Source organism: Saccopteryx leptura, chromosome X (genome assembly GCF_036850995.1).
Source record: "Saccopteryx leptura isolate mSacLep1 chromosome X, mSacLep1_pri_phased_curated, whole genome shotgun sequence".
Classification (NCBI taxonomy): Eukaryota; Metazoa; Chordata; class Mammalia; order Chiroptera; family Emballonuridae; genus Saccopteryx; species Saccopteryx leptura.
In genome coordinates this window covers 20,876,773-20,894,414 of record NC_089516.1, presented here as the reverse complement: position 1 = coordinate 20,894,414, position 17,642 = coordinate 20,876,773, and the positions used below count along the sequence as shown (strand labels likewise).

General features: G+C 38.0%; 1 protein-coding gene across 1 annotated transcript in view; it reads right to left on the bottom strand.

The window, feature by feature from the left end:
* Positions 1–17,642, bottom strand: part of IL1RAPL1 (interleukin 1 receptor accessory protein like 1) — a 1,376,054-nt gene that overhangs the window by 1,278,860 nt on the left and 79,552 nt on the right. The gene's annotated exons all lie outside the window — the stretch shown is intronic.

The following is a 17,642-nucleotide window of genomic DNA, read 5'->3' as shown; positions in this document are numbered from 1 at the left end:
AATACAGGCCCAGCTAAAGATGCAGATTTGTCAGAAATCTCCAAAAAAGGACCGTATCCCAGGCTTTCAGTTTAAAACTGAAATTACTAGGCCAGTAAAATAAGTAACATCCATCATTATAGCTAATGTCAGTTCTAGACAATTCATAAAACAGATACATTCATTTACTCATTTATGGATTTAACAATACAGATCTACAGTATTAAAGACACTTATTAAGTGTGGGAAAGATAATGGTCAACAAGAGTCATGGCTCATGCACTTGTAAACCTTCCAATCTCAGTTCATGCCCCATCTCACCTCCTCCCTATCTGGGGCCCAGGGCTCACACCATGCTCAGCAGTCTCCAGTGTCCAAAGACAGTATTCAGAGAAGAACCCTTTATGCTAAGATATACACACCTGAATGTGCTATCCACATGGAGAGTATTGACTTTTTACGAGGAGGCCTTGGAAATAAAGTAGAAAGCACATAAGCATCAATAATTTTCAAAAGAACTGAAGTGAGGCTGTCCAAGCAAGACACTGGAATTAAGGGATTCTTATCAAGTGAGATGGCAAGACTGGCAGCTAGGTGGCTGTAACTCTTGTCTTGCCACCAGAAAATGGAAGGTAGGTAAGATGAGCATGACCCAGAGTCAGGAAACAGGAGTTAGATAGGGTGCCAGAGCCCTGTCCCAGGATGATACAGGACAGAAGTAAGGCAGGTGAAACTAAGAGTGACCATCAGTGTCAAACTCAGCTGTGAAAGGCATGGAAGGAAGAGAAAAAGAAACCAGAGATCCCTATGCATCCCAAGTGAGTGGCCACTTAATCTTTGCGAGAGCAGAATGCTTCACCAAGAGTAAGAGTATCAACCCCCTTTGGATTTTACATTCTCATTCGTTCATTTAACAGCTTTTAATTAAATGATCAATGAAGTTATGTCTCTTGTGGCAACAAGATTCCCTTCTTCATTTATCATGTTTAATAGTCATATAAAACCCATCATTTTTATTTTTATTTGTTTACTCTTTCCTCGCTTTACTGGATAAAACACATGGGAAAACATCCGATTTACAAAGTTCGATTATAAGGTCTGAGGGATACACTCAGTGTCATGAACATTCAAAAGTGTAATTTGTCTTTGGAACTGTTCTTAATACTGTAATACTCATATAGCTACAACTGTTGATAGTTAAGCCTGTAGAGATTATTTTCCATGCAGGTACAAAACCGCTACTAAACATAAATTATTTTCAGTAAGGAAAAAGGACTATAATTTTCTTAGTTATAACAGAACATGTCAGAAGACAAAAATTGAGAAAAGCTAATCAAATCACTTACAATTCTCATTCTGACGAAGGTGAATCAATTCAACACTATGCTTCTGAGTATTATAAAACTCATTTAGGAAAGCATTGGAAAATAAATACCAATGCAGACCTACTGGTTTCAATCATATTTTGTATTAAATTGGCAAGACAGAGAAAACAGTTCGGCAGCTCCAATGCTCCTTCTTCTGAGAAAAAGCCCACAAGATCTGTGGGATGGCCTCAGATTCTGGTTTGGTACCTCTGGCAGAGTGAGTGTATTGGAAAAATAGGTTTTTAATTTCTCTGGCCAAAATAATTGCCATGCTGACCAGATACATTAAGCTTCTATGGTTTGTTCATGCAGGTGTCCCTCTTGTTCAAGAAATTTAGCCCAGACAGTAGTTCTGAGTGATTCTTACTGTCCTGCTGCCCAGCTGGACAGGAATTCCAGAATTCTTTGTAATCATAGTTTCTTGGTAGATATCACAAACATTTACAAACAACTAATAATTTTAGAGGAGCTGTTAAGTAACACATGAACACTGAACTACCAAACAAAGATCGCAAATGACAAAATTTATTGTTGAATGAAATAAGTAGTATTTTTACTATTAAATATGCTTATATGCTTTTGTCTAAAAAGTGCGTTGGGATGAAATTTATAATTTTTGTCTGGCTTAGATATAAAAATATAACTAGGATATTCCATTTATCTGTTAGCACATATGTGGGGCACTAAATTTCCATTAAAGTTTCAAGGCATAACTTGGAATAAGCAATGTCCCTTTGTCCTTTTGATTTATTTGTTCAGGTAGTTTCCTTTTTTTAAAAAGGGCCCTTTTGAGGGATGTGAGGAATAAAACCTAATTGTTAAATCATGAGCAACTGAGCGAGTATAGGCATTTTAGGAGGCTGAAGATTTAAACTTCAGGGGAATTGAGTTATACTTAATCAGTGCTATTCGCTGGCAATTTGACCACAAAGGTGTGCTGTCTATATTCACAGGTATCATCCTTTAAGTGTGCACAAGGGAAATGTTCAACTTTTGCAGTTTATTTCTTAGTATCACATCTTGGTATAATAATTTGGACCATCTCAATCAGCATATCACTATTATTTATTATTACATCACTGATGATTATTTTAGAATTTAAGTTCCTTTTTGTGTTTTTTAATGTATTTTATAAAAACCATCATATAGAACTATTATCGTTATCATATATGTGCCTTTATTATATGTTATATGATTATACATATGCTTTTGGTTGAAGGCAATAAAGCTTTAAGACAGGGGTCCTCAAACTTTTTACACAGGGGGCCAGTTCACTGTCTCTCAGACTGTTGGAAGGCCGGAGTATAAAAAAAAACTATGAACAAATCCCCATGCACACTGCACATATCTTATTTTAAAGTAAAAAACAAAACGGGAACAAATACAATATTTAAAATAAAGAACAAGTAAATTTAAATCAACAAACCGACCAATATTTCAATGGGAACTATGCTCCTCTCACTGACCACCAATGAAAGAGGTGCCCCTTCCAGAAGTGCTGCGAGGGCCGGATAAATGGCCTCAGGGAGCCGCATGTGGCCCGCGGGTCATAGTTTGGGGACCCCTGCTTTAAGAGTTTAACTGATGTATTCAAGTTTATACCTATTACAGATTGGTAGAGCTGGATTCTGTTATTCTGATTCCAACTTCTATTCTGATTTCATTACACTAGGCTGCTTCTACCTAATTGAGTACAAGGGACAATTTTGCTATACTGTGAAACCTTAAAGGGTCCAAAATTATTTCTTCTCTCTTACAGACTCTTCAATGCACCAGAAACTATACAAGACTCTGGGATTCACAAACATTAAGATACAGCCTTGTTCTTGATTTTAAGAGTAGTGTGATCAATTTGTCCATGTTTGCCTGAGACATTTCTGATTTTAGCAATTAAAGTCCAGCTTCTGGGGAACTCCTCAGGTTTGGGCAAATGGGATGCTTGGGCACCCTGCTTTGAAGGACTTTTTAGCGTAGATTGGGGTTACACATATAAGTATGCAACTAGATAGCATCAAAGTGTTTATGGTGAGATACTAAAAGTTCAGTGGAAACAAAGGAAAGATCCTGAAAAACCCTTTATAATCATCAATCAGATTCCTATTAGTGCAAGCCTTTTTTTTTTTTTTTTTTTTTTTTTTGTGGGAGAGAGAATGGACAGAGAGGGACAGACAGACAGGAAAGGAGAGAGATAAGAAGCATCAATTCTTCGTTGCAGCACCTTAATTGCTCATTGATTGCTTTCTCATATGTGCCTTGACTGGGGGGCTCCAGCCAAGCCAGTGACCCCTTGATCAAGCCACTGACCATGAAGTCATGTCTATGATCCTGTGCTCATGCCAGCAACCCCACACTCAAGCTGGGATCTTGGGGTTCTAAACCTGGGTCTTCTGAGTCCTCTGCATCCCAGGCTCTATCCACTGCACCACTGCCTGGTTAGGAAGTGCAAGCCTCTTAAAATCATGCTTCAACAATGTCTCCAAACTCACCTTTTAATTTCCTGCTCCAAAATGAATACATTGTTATTATTTCTCCATTCTCTTTAACTTTCTGGGCTACATTTTTAGTTATGTTGCTCTGCTACAACCATCCCCTTTCCTCTTCCAGCCATATTTAACTCTAACATGTCATATACCCTATTGCTGTTTCTAATAAATTTCTGGGTCAGCTCACTTTAGCGGTGACCTGGAATAAAGCAGCATTTAAGAAATAGTTTGTTGAATGAATGACTCCACATTTTGATTATCTCTAGTTATCTACAACATAGCTGAAGCATATTGGACAAAGTCCATTGTAATGCTGGTTCCATACCCATCTAAACAGAATACTACTCACAGTGCCAGGTGTAATGTTGGTCTTCAAGGCCAGGCAGGTTCACAAGGGATTCAGACAGACCACAGAAGAACTGCAGAGCCAAAAGACATTGGGCTATTCCCATTTATCAGATTCTCGCAACAGTGAGTGACCAAACAGATGGGGGAAAATAGCTTCTTGTGGCAGCAGGCGAGCCAACAGGAAAATCATCTTCATAGGTGCAGGCACGTGACCAGGAAAGCTGTGCCCCTCACATTGGCAGGCAAGTGATCTTCATTGAGGGAAAGTACCCCCGTAGCCTTATATAGGCTATACACACATGCTACCCACTAAGCATGCTAAGTGCTAGCAGTCGGAAAACAGGTGAACAAGCCTAACCAGAGCTGTTTTCCCTACATCCATATTTGTTCAATATACAATAATAGGCAGGGCAATTTTTATGAGCATTTCCTGATTGTCAAGCACTTTTTTCCTCACTAAATCCTCTTAACCACTGTGAGAGAGAATGAATATTATGATTATCCCCATTTTATAAAAATACAAAACAGGCACAGAAGGTAAGTAACCAGATCACTGGTATGAACAAAAGTTCAGTTTCAGGTTTCTTTTACAACAAATCCTATGACTACACCATGCTGTCCCTGGCCTCCAGTGTACCGAAAGCCTTGGTAACTGGAGGGCATCATAATAGGCAACAAGTAGTTTCCACAGCAAGCATTTGCCAACAGAAACCTTCAACTAGGAGAATTAGGCTACCCCAAGAGTGGGGTGGACATGGCTATTTGGAATCTAAGACAAGAATTTCTCACATTAAGACAATCATCCAAGATACATTTCTTGCCTATAGCTACTGGAATTCATATACAAACCTGGAGACAAAAACTGAGTAAGAAAACAGTTCTTTTTTATACCATTTGGAATACAGTGCACTGCCAAATAATGGCTAAAAAGAACCCCCTTTAAGAAGTTCCATAACTTCCAACAAGCCATCCCAAATAAATATGCAATTTAAGTAAAAAAAAAAAGAGTGATTGCAATGCAAATACAGTCTCAAAGCAAATTGCTTTCTTCTTCATATCCAAACAGCTCCTCAAGCACCACTTCAATACAAAGAAATTATAAGGCTGCCATTGCTTAAAGTTGAGGTCAGAATATCAATTACCAGGAAAGGAGGGGTTAGATCTTCAGTCACCAGAAAGATGTTCTGAACCAGATACAGAGGAGAACAAGAAAGGCACAGGGCTACTAGTATTGGGGAAACAAGTAACAAGAGTCAAGTACAGTTACTAAGAATAGACTACAAGGCCCAAGTCAAGCAGAGAACTGTGAATAAGGACCTAAGCAAAAGACATAGGTAAGCCAATATAATAGCCCTCTAAAATTGTCCACACGGTACTATTTTTCTTTGAAGAGTTTTGTTTTAGTTTAGAGCTGCAGTACAGACAAGTGAAACATGAGATTTATATTTAAGGTTCAGGCAGACCCATTTTGTGACCTATTTTACAAATATTATTTTACAGAGAAACAGTCTTGTAAATCTAGGTAAGAAGCTAATTAATCACCATAACTATCTTGGGCAATAGGCACTGTATATTTCCCAAATGTACTTTTTTAAAAGGTAATTCAGTAGATATCATAACCCAAGAATAATTCCATTCACTTGCTTGGAGTTAAAAAAAAAATGACCATCTTGAAAAAAAAGGTACACATTTTCTCAATAGGCTTTTAAGTGAATTTAAAATTATGCCTAAAAGTAAAGTAGAATTGACATGTCATTAGAAGTAATAAATATCTTTATACTGCAATAAAAGTGTCTAATTCAAGATGCAAATTGTTAATATATAGCGCACTTAGAAAACCACTGCAAAATAAATAAATAATACTGGTAAAATTTAGACCCCAGAACATGATGGAATTAAATCTACTTTCTCTTGGAGAGGTATATTGACTAGAGAAAGTCACAAACACATTTACCAAAATCAGTTATCAATTTGTCATGGTTATATGGTGAAAGGAGTCAGGTGACAGCAAAAATAAATCAGTATCATCTGCTGCTTGGGAAGTCTTCATCCAGAACAGCTGGTTTTGCAACCAGACACCTTTTTAAAACGAAATAAGACCAAAAGACGTAACTTTCCAAATTGTAATTTGAAAAGCTTTGGCCTCCGTTGCAGCAGCTGCAGGAGTATTAGCAGCCTCAGAAGCCAGAGAAGAGGCAGCAGAGGAATGCCAAGCTGACCATGCCCTGAGGTTCAGCCTTGGGGGTGGGGCATCACACAGAAGAGCTGGAAACTTTCCCAGCAGTTCCAAACAGGTTGCAGAGGGCTAGACACAGGCAGCACCTAATACTGGCCTGCACCAGAGTCCTTCCCAAGATGACAAGAAATAAGACACCCAGTGGCCAGCTTCAGATAACATCAGAGCAGGACCCAATAAGCTTCACGAATAGCATACCCAAAGGGAGATCTCAGCAGGCACCAAACCCTGCTAAGGTTTAGTTCCTACGGTGCACTGCAACTAGCACTCTTTGGCCAAGGTAGAGCCTCACAATCAGCCAGCTTGAGGGTCGATCCCATGCATGAATGGGCCAATAGCAATTAAGACTCAATTACAAGAGGAGGGTTAAGTAATCCACACAAGGGACATTCCTGGAGCACCCAGCTCAAGTGATGAGGGAAACTGCACCACCAGAACCCACAGGACACCTAATACATAAAGCTACATCAAAAAGCCTAAGAGTCATAGCAGATCTATGAAATATATAGAAACAAACACAAAGAGATTGTTAAAATAAGGAGACAAAGAAACAGGCCCCGAATAAAAGATCAGGAGAAATTCCCAGAAAAATAGCTAGTAGAGGAAAGCAATTTATCAGTTATAGAATTCAAAGTAATGGTTATAAGACTGCTCAAGGAACATAGAACTACAACAGCATGGAAAAAGCACACACACACACACAAAATGGGACCAGTCATAAGTGAATGCAATACCTGGCATACCTGACAAGAATACACTGGAAAGAATGAAAAGTAGGTTGGAAGAAGCAGATGATTTCAGCATTTAGAAAACAACAAAAATATCCAATCAGAGCAACAAAAAGAAAAAAAAAATTAAAAAGAATGAGGATAGTTTAAGGCAGTGATCCCCAACTCCCAGGTCGCAGACCAGTACCGGTCCGTGGGCCATTTGGTACCAGTCCACAGAGAAAGAATAAATAACTTACGTTATTTCCGTTTTATTTACATTTAAGTCTGAATGATGTTTTATTTTTAAAAAATGACCAGATTCCCTCTGTTACATCCGTCTAAGACACTCTTGACACTTGTCTCGTAAATTCAACAATTATATTTAAAAATACCACAGTTTTTACACCAGTCGCATAATTTTATTTTGTGCATTTATCCGTCCCACCCTAAAGGCCGGTCCATGAAAATATTTTCTAATATTAAAATGGATTAAAGACTTAATTATTAGACTCAAAACCATAGAAATCTTGCAGGAAAACATAGGTAGCAAAATATCGAGAATTTTTTTAGCAATATTTTTTTATATATCGCCTCAGGCAAGGGAAGCAAAAGAAAAAATAAAGAAACGAAACTACATCAAACCAAAATTTTTCTGCACAGCAAAGGAAATCACCAACAAAATGAAAAAGACAACTCACTGAACAAGAAGACATATATGCCAATAAATCCAATAAAAGATTAATATTCAAAGTTTATAAAGAATTTATAAAACTTGACACCAAAAAAAAAAATCCAGTTAAGAAATGAGCAAAGGATCTTAATATACACTTCTCTAAAGAGCACAAACAGATAGTCAATAGACATATGAAAAGATGCTCAACATCACTATCATCAGAGAAATGAAAATTAAACCCAAATGAGATACCACCTCACAGCTGTCAGATGAGCTATGATCAATAAATCAACATATAACAAGTGTTAGTGAGGATATGGAGAAAAGGGAACCCACATGCACTCTTGGTGGGAATGCACTATGGAAAGTAGTATGGAGGTCTCTGAAAAAATTAAAACTGAAACAAACAGCCTTATGACCCAGTGATTCCACTTCTGGGAATTTCTCTGAAGAAACCTAAAACAGAAATTTGAAAGAATATATGCACCCCTATGTTCATTGTACTGTTATTTACAACAGCCAAGATCTGGAAGCAGCCCAAGTGTCCATTAGTAGATGAGTGGACAAAAAGTTGTGGCATAGTACACCACTGAATAAAAGAATGAGGTCTTACCCTTTGTGACAACATGGATGGGCCTGGAGAGAGAGCATTATGGTAAGTGAAATAAGCCAGTCAGAGAAAGACAAGTACCATATGATTCCACTCATGTTACCTAATTAACAAAAAGAACTAAATAGCAAAATAGAGACAGACTAATAGATAGAGAGCAGGCTGACAGCTGTGTGGGGGGGGCAAAGTGGGGGGTGGTGGTGGAGGGATTAAACAAAAAAGACAAAAAGGAGGAAAACACTCATGGACATAGACTTAGTGTGGTGACTGATGGGGAGGGAGAGGGGAGGAAGGTGGAGGAGGGTACGGTGGGGGGAATTTGGTGATGGAAGGAGACTTGACTTGGGGAGGTGAACACACAATACCGTGTACAGAGATGTGTTGTAGAATTGGGCACTTGAAACCTGTATAATTTTGTTAACCAGTGTCACCCCAATAAATTCAATAAAAAGGGGAAAAAAGAAAGTATAATGATAATGATGTCAGTATACAGGAACAAGAGCATGCTTTATGGGAAGATTAAGAAATGGCTTAAATCAAATTTAATATGAAGTTGGTACAGAATTATGTATGAATTTGTATTAAATAAAAATAAAGTTACAACGAAAAAAGGCATTATAAGTGTGTGTTTAGTTCATACTTTGCTATTCTCTTTAACATCAATATCATCCTAGGTAAAGAACAATAGACTACATAACAGCAAAACCTATTTTATTTAAAAACTACCACTAATGAACTTTTTTTTGTGCTGCAGAAGTAAGGTGTTAATTACCTTCTTAGAAATCCAACTCATCTCTCATTTCGCCACATTTTCTTTTTGGGTTTTCTCGACAGTCTTAGAAAATCCAAAAGAGCTCTTCTATCGTCAGCTTCCCCATATCCATTACATTTAGCAGACTATTTAAATTATTTCCTTTAACTCAATTCACAAATAAGTGGTGTCTAGTATTTCTTTTTTAGGAAGCTCAAAATCCACACAGTCGAGGATTGGGCTATTTTGATGTAAATTTAACAAACTATTACTGGGTATGCCCACACACCGTAAAGGAAGCATTTCTTAGTCTATAGATAGAGCCTCCTTCCAACCTCTGAGGTACCAGAGGCTAGAGAGGAGCAGGAACTGGGGCTCACATCAAAATGTGCAAGTAATCCACAGATTAGTACCATCTTCAGGGCAGGAGTTTTTCTCCCGTGGGCATGGGAGAGCGGGCAAGCATGGCAGTACACAGGCACTTGTGAGCCTCAAGTGTGAGCCAGTACCAGATAGCGCCTGCTTGTTCCACAACTGTCATCAATGGTAAGTCTCTGATTTTTCATGTTCCCTCTCACTTATGTGATATATGGGGGTATGGGAATAATTTTATTAGTCCCTAGCCTCAGAAAATGTACTTCTTCAATGATCTTTGTTGCTTATAAAGTATCAATTATGAATAGAGTTGTCAGATATAGTAAATACAGGTAACCAAAGAATAATTCATTATATTCAGGTAACCAGAGTATAAATATACCCTGTAATATTTGGGGCATAATACGGCTAAAAAAGTATTCCTGCCCCTGGCCAGTTGGCTCAGTGGTAGAGCGTCAGCCTGGCATGAAGGAGTCCTGGGTTCGATTCCCGGCCAAGGCACACAGAAGAAGCGCCCATCTGCTTCTCCACGACTCCCCCTCTCCTTCCTCTCTGTCTCTCTCTTCCCCTCCTGCAGCCAAGGCTCCATTGGAGCAAAGTTGGCCCTGGCACTGAGGATGGCTCCATGGCCTCTGCCTCAGGCGCTGGAATGGCTCTGGTTGCAACAGAGCAACACCCCAGATGGCCAGAGCATTGCCCCCTGGTGGGCGTGCTGGGTGGATCCCAGTTGGGCACATGCGGGAGTCTGTCTGACTGCCTCCCTGTTTCCAACTTCAGAGAAATACAAAAAAAAAAGTATTCCTGGTTTTTCATGAATATTTCATCTAAGTACTGTATTTGGCAATCCTACTTATCAAGTAAATATCTAGTTAAAAACTATAGCTATCACAACCAAAAACTCTTGCTTGGGAACCGTGTCTCAGGGTCTTCGTTGCTGCATGGCTTTTCAGTCCCAGTGGTCTGACTGTCAATCAGTGACACCTAGCCACGAGATTGTATTTGTAGTACAGTCTTGGGCAGCAAGGTAATGTATTTGTTTTTAAAATTTATTCTAATAATGTTTAACCATGTTTGGTTCAATGGATCAAACAAATATTTTATCCCCAGATTAAATACATGTCTAAAGAGCAATTGGGCTGCAGCTGTTCTTCCTTCCCCTGTACACAGGAGGCTTCTGGGAGTTATCTGGTTCACCTTCAGTAGCTACAACCTTGTGTCATGGCAGCAAGCCTGAAAAGTGCAGTTCTCTGAGGTGTGACCAAAAGTTTGTTTAATCTTCCTGATTCACTACTGAATCAGAATGGAAGATATCTTACAGGTGATAATTATGGGGGAGAAAAGGGTTTTTAGGCAGGGACAATACATGGTCTTGAATGAATTTCATAGAAAAGGGTAGAAAAATCAAGGGAAGGCAAAGACAAATGGTACCACTGTTAACACTTAAAAGATTAAACTTTGGGAATAACTGGACAAAGTCAGCAAGATGGAATCACCTTGGGAGAGATAAAAAAAGAAATTCAGTAGAGCTAAAAGAGACATGTAACCACATGTCAGCAATGCAAACCAAAGATGGTTAGACAGAAATAGCCCCCTGCAGATATTTTTGACAGTCACTCCAAATAAAATCTTATTCTCTAAATCCACAATGCAGTCTTTACTCTCATCATATTTTCCCAAATCACAGCACTCACATAGATATATATAGAGAGAGAGAAATTGAGACTGTTTTCCTTCATTTTTGAAATTTTATAGGATATATTTTTAGATGGATGACAGTTCAGTCCAACTTACAATTGAATTTGGGGGATAGGTACAATGCAAAAATCAAGGTGTTCCCTATGGATTTATACTTTTGTTTAAGAAGTTAGTTTAATTTGAATGGATTTGATTTGTTTTCTTTTTTATTGGTATAGAAGAAACAGGAAAATGACTATAATTATACATACTTTGCAACAATTACACATTTAATATGCAATAAGATATTTGCTAGGGAAACCTGTCTATGGTTAGAACAGAGAACAGACTCCAGGGTTATGTCGAACTGCAAAGTGATATGTATGCGAATGAATTCTCAGTCTCATTAATCATTTTTATACTTGAAGTGCTAAACTGCTAATGTTACACTGAGAGTGAAAATGAAGTAATTAAAGAGTTTAATAGCTACAGTCTTTTGAGGAGAAAACAAGTTGATAATGCTTCTTTTAATATGTTACATAAATTGGATTTTTTGTTGAATTACAAAAACCAGGTTCATCTATTGTGCAACTTCAAATGACACAAATCATTTGATTATATTTGTATGTGAGGTCAATAGATGGCTATGTGAAGACAATTCACTAAGTGATCACATTTATAAGAGGAAGTCTGTGTTACCAGAGCACAAAAACACCTACCAGGTTCTCACCTTTTTCCTTCTCATGTTCTAAAACATTGCTTCTCATATTATCTGGGGTGAAGGGCCACTTTTTGTTCCTTTGTCCCCAGTGCATCACAAATAAATTATTTTTATAAAATACAATGCCAATTACTTGAAAATGCATTGAAAATACAAACAAAATATTAGCCTGATTTTAAATTACTGGATTCAACAAACATAACATTACTTAGTCACATCTCTGTGAAAGTTTCTAATGGCCTAATCTCAATTGGCTCACAGAGTTGAAAGAGTGTGAGGCCTCCCGGCAGCCCACATTGAGATGCGCTGTTCTAAAAGTCTAAGAAGCGGTGGTTGGTCATACACTGACACCAGTTCACACAAGGTTTGTATGCTCAGGTCTCCTGCAAGCTAAGGACGCCAGTGAGGAGTTAATAGCCTGTGAAAGCCTCCTGATGGCTTTATAAAGGACTGTTAACTTGTCTAGGTAGGGATAAGAACATCTCATAGATAAGTTTCTCTATTTGGCCCTTTTCATTAGAATTTGCTTCTTTCTTCTTTAGTAACTCATAATACATTTTTCTCCAATTCTTCCCTTTCCTTTTCTTCCATTCATTTTTCTTCTTCTCAATTAGAGGTATTTTCATGCAGTGAAAAGCCATGACCTTGGAGATAGACAGAGTGTGTTTAAATTGTGACACGGCTAAATTCTGAATATGAGAAGGCAGTCCAGGTACTCAATCCTGCTAAATTAGAATTTCTCACCTATAACATTGCAAGAATATTATCTTTCATACAGTATGAATGGGATTCTAAAGTTAGATAAAAGAACATAATATATGTTCTTCAAATGCTGCTCACCTCCTCAATTCCTTCCTTTTCCTCATGATTTCTGGATGTCTAAGAGAGAAGACTACAGTACTATGAGTTTAAGTCAATGCATTATCAGTTATGTTTGCAGCTTATAAACATGACTCTTTTTAGAAAATGAATTCAATAAAGCCAATTGATCAACCAACAAATTTGTTTAGCAAACAATGGACACTAATCCATCTTTCTCTCCCAGGTAATGGTACTATCCTCCACAGTGGCCCAAGTCAGACTCCTAGGAATCAAACTCACATGTAACCATTTCCAAAATGTCACTAACTCCATAAATTAGGCCCCTAGTACATTCATTTCTTTACCTTTACCCCCTAGCTACTGCTTCAATTATTTTCTGAGGTTTTTTGTTTGTTTGTTTGTTTTGTTGTTTTTTTGTGACAGAGACAGAGTCAGAGAGAGGGACAGCTAGGGATAGACAGACAGGAAGGGAGAGAGATGAGAAACATCAATTCTTTGTTGTGGCACCTTAGTTGTTCATTGATTGCTTTCTCATATGTGCCTTGACCGTGGGGCTACAGCAGACCGTTGCTTGAGCCAGCGACCTTGGGTCCAAGCTGGTGAGCTTTTGCTCAAACCGAGCCCGCACTCAAGCTGGTGACCTCGGGGTCTCGAACCTGGGTCCTCCGCATCCCAGTCCGACACTCTGTCCACTGTGCCACTGCCTGGTCAGGCTATTTTCTGAGGTTTTGAAACCAATCCCCCTGTGTCTTTTCTCAAACCCTAGCAACTTGTTTTCTTCAACTCTGCTATCAGCAAGCTCTTCCTAAAATAAAACCTCCTCAGGTTAGTCTCCTGCTTGAGTCTTTCCCAGAGACTCACTCCCTGTGACCTCTGAGGGGAAAATTCAGAGGCCTAACATTTAAACTGAGAGAGGTGTCACAATTCTTAAATTTATAAACTCTTACAAAATCAGTTGGTAAATAACAACTTCCCTAGACTCAGGACTTACAGGTCACACCTAAGACAGCTCCCCCAGAACTTGCCATCATCTAGCACCTACAGGGTTAACACTTGGTAGAGCATAGGAAGGGACTTGTTACCCTCCAACTGAGCTATCCTGAGAGGTGATATCCAGCCTTACCAGTTGGAAATGATCTTGAATATATCTCATATTTATAAGTTTTTGCTATCTAGCTTTGGAGTACTTTTCCCTTCTCCAAGCTGGAAAAGTAGTGTATGGTCCTTGCCCCGTCCCTTGGGCACATGCTACACTTAGGTAGGGGCAAGCATGCAGGACAACGTGACTGTATCATGAAGCAAATATTTCAAGATAAATGCAGACTTGTCATTTGCCAAACTCAAATGTGCACAAGTATAACAGATAACATTATAGAATATAGAATGTTCTTTGATCATCAGAAAGTTTGATTCTAATATGTCCAATAGGTACCGCATGTGACTTGGTTTTTCTTTCTTACTATCAACTCACATTTTATTTGATTTATTAACACTATTATTAACTATTATATATTCATGGTAGAAATGATTGCTTGTTTGTTACCCCATCTCCTAAACTCAATACCACTTATAAAAGAAGCCGATGCTTTTGCATATACATAAAGAATATTAGAATTATAAAAATCTATCCTATTTAAAATATTTTCTGCTGTGATTAATTTAGGATAATATAAATTACTAAGCCTTCTCAGTGTTCCATTTCATTTCAAGATTACTTAATATAACAGATCCCCACTATGTAAAAATATTTGGAATAAAAGTTGGCTTCAATTAATAAATTCATCAGCATTCACTTGTCAATGCACATGTATGTAAACTTTTATATGATTTGCTTAGATTTTGCTACATAATGTTAAACTTTATATTTTCTTTTGACTGATATGGTAGTTACCCTTAACTATATTTTATTTTCATTTTTCAATTGCATATTAATCATGAACACGTGTCTGGCACTATGTAATTAGATAGACTTTGTCAAAGAAATGCTAGTATTTTTAATTTTGTTTTAAAAACAAATTGTCTTTCTCAATTGAATTATATTTTTATATGTCAATTCTACATTTGACTTAAGATCTAAATGACTGATTTTCCTTCAAGAAAGGAGCAGACTTAAACACAGGAACTGTAAACCAGTCTAGACTTGGAGCTGAGTATAAATCATAGCACCTTTTTTGGTAATATAGAACATTTTATGATGGAAAGAGGCCAAGGTGTACATTTAGTCTGGCCAATCTTTGAGTTATAAATATTATTATATCCTACCCTGCTTTCTCCCCAACCTCTTCTTGCCAAAACTCTTTTAAAATTATACTTGTAATACTTTCTTCTTTTGTTGGACTTGTTGACTTATTCTATATTATCCATTCCCAATGTGATGAATCTCTATATTTCTTTGTGACTTTTCATTGATCTAAGCTGGTGGTTTCTGCTAACAGTTGACATTTGCTCAAATAGGTAGACTCATTTGTCATATCTATCCCCTAAGAACTGTGCAGATATGAAATAATCCCTTCATAATCTCTTCATTCTCAAAGTACATAGTTTTAGAATTTCCCATTTTTTTCTATATAACTATGTTCTTAAGAGAACATACTTAATTTTAGTAACTCAGTATCATATGGCATTTCTAAAGTAACAAATTTATAGTAAGCCAATTTGAATTGAGTATTCCATATCTAATATTTTGTATTTTTACCCTTATTGCTTTCATCTAATATAAAACTTGGCTTTTTTATTTTAGGGGAAATCACAGGGTCTTAGGAAATAAATATCTATATTCTTAATTCTCGTGTAAAATACTTATTATTCAATGATTACTTTTTTGAGATGAGTGAGAGAAGTAAATAGCAAATAGTTCTTAAATCCATTATAAAACCAAAACACTAATAGATCTTTTTTAAAAAATGAAAAGTATCTGGCCTGACCAGGCAGTAACATAGTGGATAGAGCATTGGACTGGGACACAGAGGACCCAGGTTCGAAACCCTGAGGTTGCCAGCTTGAGTGCGGGCTCATTGGGTTTGAGCACAGCTCATCAGCTTGAGCCCAAGGCTGCTGGCTTGAGCAAGGGGTCACTCGCTCTGCTGTAGCCCCCTGGTCAAAGCACATATGAGAAAGCAATCAATGAACATCTAAAGTGCCACAATGAAGAATTGATGCTTCTCATCTCTCTCCCTTCTTGTCTGTCTGTCCCTATCTGTCCCTCTCTCTGTCTCTCTCTCTGTTTCTGTCACCAAGAAAAAAAAAGTATCTGAATACATGAGATATTTATTATTTGTCTTGGTCATCACATGAAAACTTAACAAAACTGATCAATTAAAAGTAGTTGTGACTCTATGATCCCCACCACATGTGCACACAAACACACACACAAACATGCCATCCTCACCCTGCTTTGGAATAGGAAAGATTTCACAAGCATAATGTTACACAGTGGTTTCCCCTCAGACAAACATGAAAAAGCCAAGCTAAAATAATGCATGTTTGAATATTTCTCCTCTTCCATATCTTTCCATCATCTAAAACTCAGAGCACTGTTCTCAGAATTAAGTGCTTCTTTTTATTTTCTATGCAGATTCCTAAGTACCACACAATGGAGCCCAGGAATCTGTATTTTTAACTAAGCATTCCTGGTGATTCTGAACTGATATAGAATGAATAAGCTCTTCATCATTTTCTACCACTTTTTTTTCCTTTTCTGCTTACTAAATGGTTAAATCCTTTGTTAATACCTTAAATGTCTTTGCAAGGCCATAATATAAGATTTTAAGAAACTATGCTTACAGCTAATTGAGGAAGGTAAGACAAATTTGGGAGACATAGGAATTCATTCAACAAGTGTTTATGAAGCATCTGCTAAGTGTTAGATACTTTGTTCAGTGTTGGACATACAAATATACAAAACAATATTGTTATCCTCCAAGGAACTTACAGTCTTCATGAGATATAACTAAAGTGGATAAATTAAAACTTAACATTGCTGATTATTAAGAAAAATTTAGCCCTGGCCAGTTGGCTCAGTGATAGAGTGTCGGCCTGGTGTGTAGAAGTCCTGGGTTCAATTCCCGGCCAGGGCACACAGGAGAAGCGCCCATCTGCTTCTCCACCCCTCCCCCTCTCCTTCCTCTCTGTCTCTCTCTTCCCCTCCCACAGCCAAGGCTCAATTGGAGCAAAGATGGCCCGGGCGCTGGGGATGGCTCCTTGGCCTCTGCCCCAGGCGCTAGAGTGGCTCTGGTCGCGGCAGAGCGACACCCGGAGGGGCAGAGCATCGCCCCCTGGTGGGCAGAGCGTCGCCCCCTGGTGGGCGTGCCGGGTGGATCCCTGTTGGGTGCATGCGGGAGTCTGTCTGACTGTCTCTCCCCGTTTCTAACTTCAGAAAAATACAAAAAAAAAAAAAAAAAAGAAAAGAAAGAAAGAAAAATTTAAATCAAAATTTTTGGCTTTGTATCAAAGAAGTGGATATGTTGTACTTTCCAAAAATCTACTTCTATGGGTTCTCATCCTCAAAATGCCATAAATTCTAAAATCTCCAGTCACCTCTCACCCACATGAAATCAACCTTCATCCTCTAGTTTTAGTTGACTCATGACCCTGAGCTCCAGTTTCTTAGCTCTCATAGAGGCATTTCTTCTACTCTTACGTGCGCACAACAAGTTCTATCACAAGGAAGGACAAAATTAGAGGGGTGGCATTTAGATGCACATCAAAATTATAAGTTCCAAATTTCCAACTTCCCTAATGCATCAACCCAGATTTCTCAACTTTTATATGCCTATATGAGGGTCAGACAGCTGATATTTACAAGCTCTTACCTACTTTATTAAAAAAAAAAGGTCTTGAAATTTAAGTATGAAATATAGACATGTCCATCGACTTACTGCTTCTTTAATCAAG